The sequence below is a fragment of the Tupaia chinensis genome, unplaced genomic scaffold (assembly GCF_000334495.1).
Source record: "Tupaia chinensis unplaced genomic scaffold, TupChi_1.0 Scaffold000045_1, whole genome shotgun sequence".
Classification (NCBI taxonomy): Eukaryota; Metazoa; Chordata; class Mammalia; order Scandentia; family Tupaiidae; genus Tupaia; species Tupaia belangeri.
In genome coordinates, this window is record NW_006159501.1 from 4,513,622 (window position 1) to 4,517,666 (window position 4,045).

Genomic DNA, 4,045 nt, shown 5'->3' on the forward strand with positions numbered 1-4,045 from the left:
TAATCACTATTTTTTTTTAGAGGTTTTTTTGCTATAGGGCATGTGCACTCGCCAGACAGACAGAGAGAGACAGAGATATAGAAAACGAGAAATCACTCCCCCAGGGGGGATGGCCACGCTACAATCCCTTCTCCTCTGTTCTCCTCTCAGGATTTTGGACATGCACGCACATGTGCCCAGTGTGTTTTAAGTCACTGGGTCTGGGACGTGAACCACGGTCGACTACATGGGAGTCCAGCGACATAGACATTATGCTAACTGCTGGTCCCATATAATCACTATATTGACCCTATTGGTTGCTGTTTCAGTACTAGACCCACCCATAAATCTTTGGTCCCAGAAACTCCTTGGCCAAATTCTTATGTGTCACATTAGCCCTGGCCTTTTTTCAGCTCTGGTGCCACTTTGGCTGTGGCTTGGCCAAATTTGGCAGCCCTGGTTGCCTTATGGGAAGGGAGGGAATAATAATTCTTAAAGAAAATAGAAAAAAGAAAACAGAGAGGGAAATTAGCAGGAATCTTCTTGATCTGGTGTTGGCCATTCCACACTCCAATCACAGAGAGTGATTTCTCACTTTCTGTCTTTCTAGTGAGTGCACACACTCCATAGCAAAAAATCTCTGAAAGATCAAAAAGAGAAATTTATTATAGAAGTTATTTCTCAAAATTACAAGGTGGGAAAGTTCCACATTAGGCCATCTACAAGCTGGAAAAACAGCTAAAAGCAGGGAAGTTGGTGCAATTGTAGTCTGAGGTCTGAAGATGGCCCTTGGTAGACTCTGAAGAGGGAGGCTGGTGCAGTTCCAGCTCAAGACCTGAAGGGGCCCCTGAAAAAACTAAAGCAAAGAAGCTGGTGCAGTTCCAGTGGAGGCCTAAAGGGGGCTCTAGGGAACTTGCAAGTCCCTGTTTATGCATCGGAGTCCAGAATTAAAACATCAAAGAACTTAGAGTCTGACTGGCTAGAGGAGTGCAAGGGCCAAGAGTCCGCAGGAACAGGCAAGGAGTCAGCAGGAACAAACAACAGCCAAGGTCCAAATGGAGGAGCGGGAATGGAGCAGACAAATGTACAAGAGTGGAAACATAGTGCATTCTGCAAGGAAGTGGAGAGAGCGAGAGGAAGAGGGGAGAAGGAAACAAAAGTCAAATTCCTCCATCTCTCTCATGCACCCAGAGATGGGATTGTTCCCACCCGCCCCCCACCCCCTCATCCCTCAGTTTGAAGGTGGTACTTCTCTCCACCCACTGACACATATGCCAATCTGAATTGGCAACATCAAAATAGACAAATTTAGAAACAGTTTCATCAGTCTTCTGACATCCTTCAATCTAGCCAAGCTGACGCCCAAAATTATCATCATGGATTCTAGCCAATTTCAGGTTGATTAAACAATTGACTTCAAAAAGTGATGGCTGTTAATCAACACAATGATGTTGTACCTGAGATAGAGAAAATGGAAGGTCTGTCTGCAAAGGATCTCAACACAAGTAAGAGAGAAAGGAAATGATACTCGGTAACCATCTACTCAAGACTATACATACACTTTAAATAGTGTTTGTAGTAATTATCAATCTTGATAATAATGTCCTGAGATAGCTATCACTATTCCTGTCTTAATGATGAACAGGTTAAGTTTAATAAATCTACCTTTAAAATCACAGAAAAAAAACATTATAAAGACTGGATTTGAACCTGGGTTTTTCTGACACCAAAGGATGACCTTGTTTCTCTTGCTTAACTGATAAGTAAATATAGGAGTTTAAGCATTAACCATATCACTTTTATAGAAGATTGACAAGGCCTCAATGTCTATGGAAGGTTGAAACACCAGTTATGATGAAGACGGAAAGGATGCATTATTAAGTGTATCAGAGTATTTAATAGCACCTTTGAGAAAAGATTTAGGGACTGCATTTCCTGTCATATGGAGAAAGAGAAGTTATTTCTAGTTATATTCTGCCAAAGCTAAAAATCTTTCCTTTTGGAGATAAGGATTTTTTTTCTTAACTGTATATTCCTCATAATAGGTTATATTTTAATGCTAGAGCAATTTTCAATATTTGATTAAGAATTGCTTACTCCAAGCTGGCTGGTTGTGATACCTGGGGTGTCTTTCCCATTAAAAAGTTATTTTGGGACCAGCAGGTGACATAATGGTTACATCACTAGACTCTCACAGTCAACTGTGGTTCAAACTCTGGGTCTGGTGGTGTAAAACTCATGCTGTGTGTGTGTATGTGTGGGGGGCAAAACCAAAATCCCGAGAGAAGAATGGAGGAGAAGGGATTGTACCATGGCCATCCCCCCTGGGGGGTGATTTCTTGCTTTTCTGTCTCTCTGTCTCTCCAGCAAAGGTATACACCCTATAGCAAAAATCTCTCTAAAAAAAAGAATCATATGGGGAACGAGTAGTTAGCGTAATGGCTATGTCACTGGACTCCCACGTAGTCGACCGCGGTTTGTGTCCCGGACCCGGTGGTTTAAAACTCACGCCGGGCGCGTGTGCGTGCGTGCCCAAGATCCCGAGAGGAGAATGGAGGAGAAGGGATTGCGGCGTGACCATCCCCCCTGGGGGGTGATTTCTCGCTTTCTGTCTCTATGTCTCTCTCTGTCTGTCTGGCGAGCGCACGCTCCCTACAGTGAAAATCTCTCCCCCCCCAAAAAAAAAAGAAAAAAAAGAATCATATGTAACATAAATGTTCTGTTTTTAAAGCCTACCCACAAAATAAAATTGCATTTTATATTTAATATCAAAATTACGATAATTTGAGAATTACAGGCCTAATTGTCACCAGTTAGTCTTCTTATACAATTCTTCTTACTCTTTTTGCAGATTCTACAGGAAGCTAAGTCATGTTTTCAGGAAAAGGACCCATGTGTTTTTTCATTCAGAACTTCTATCTCATCACTGTCAAAACAAAAATCTAGACTTACTGAAGAAAGAGTATTGGAAAGGATATTATAAGAAGGAGAAAGGACTATGCAATAAGGAAAATTTCCCAGTCATGCAGCAAAGTTTATGGTCAAGATTTAGGCAAAAGGTTATCTTTCAACATGGAAAGTAAACATGGATAGAAAAAAACTAGGTGTGGGCATATGGGATAAAAGGGTAGCTTGACTGGATATTAAATCAGAGAATCTTTTACTCTGATGTCAGTATACTTTTAGGAGGGATTACTGAGGAGAGGTTGTGCTTGCTCAGGTTGAGGTCAACATTCAGCATCTGAAAGAAAAGGAATACATTTACCAAAGATGGAATAACAAACATTTTGTATGGACTGGCCATATAGGACAGTGGTTAAGGGAGCCAGATCCCATATAACTGAGTGCAGTATGAATCTTAGCACCAGTGGCTTAAAAAACATGTCAGGTGCATATGCACGCATGCCCAAAAATCCCGATGGGATTTAGCTACTTAAAGCTAAAGGGGACTGCAGTATGGCCACTCCCCATTGGGATGTGCTTTATTCCTGTCTCTCTGTCTCTGCCTCTCTCTCCCTCTCTCTCTTGCTGACGATCACAGACACCCCTGGCAAAAAGTAAACTAAACAAGCATTTTGTCTAGATCAGTCAGAGGAGATGAGCATTTCAGCTAGTCATTTATGAGACAAGAAATGGATGTGTCTTGTCTTATCATAGGTAAATAAGAAGGGGAGCATCTGTGAGCCTTATCTAAGACATCTGAGGGAGGAGATTTCTTGGCAGTAAGTTGTTTTTCAGAACACAAAAGAATTGGTGGGATGTTTCTTACCTATCACATTTTTCAGGATCAGAGGACCCAGGTAAAGTTCAACATTGTCACCACATTTAGCCTGCTATGTGATCTCTGTGTTACTGGACACACTTGGCTCCTTTGGGCAATGTGGCTACTGATGTGTACTTACTGTGTGCTAAGCTCCAGAATCCAGGGGATTCTGTTCTTGACTCTACCTTTGGAGGAGAATGAACCATTGGTTCAAAGAGCACAGCTGAGGCAAGGCTTTGAATTTCAGTAGGAATATATTGAAAAACAGAACCAGTCTGGTGGTATAGTAGGTAGTAAGCCACA

General features: G+C 41.8%; 1 protein-coding gene across 3 annotated transcripts in view; it reads left to right on the plus strand.

The window, feature by feature from the left end:
• LOC102485941 (immunoglobulin-binding protein 1) overlaps positions 1–3,774 on the plus strand; it is a 30,662-nt gene extending 26,888 nt beyond the window's left edge. For 2 of the 3 annotated variants that reach the window (XR_001370723.1, XR_333333.1), the window contains 2 exons: positions 2,831–3,083; positions 3,637–3,774. The gene's annotated coding sequence lies outside the window, so the exon portion shown is untranslated. The remainder of the gene's footprint in view (positions 1–2,830; positions 3,084–3,636) is intronic. The other variant, XR_001370726.1, reaches the window with a different exon arrangement.
• Positions 3,775–4,045: the final 271 nt, after the last annotated feature.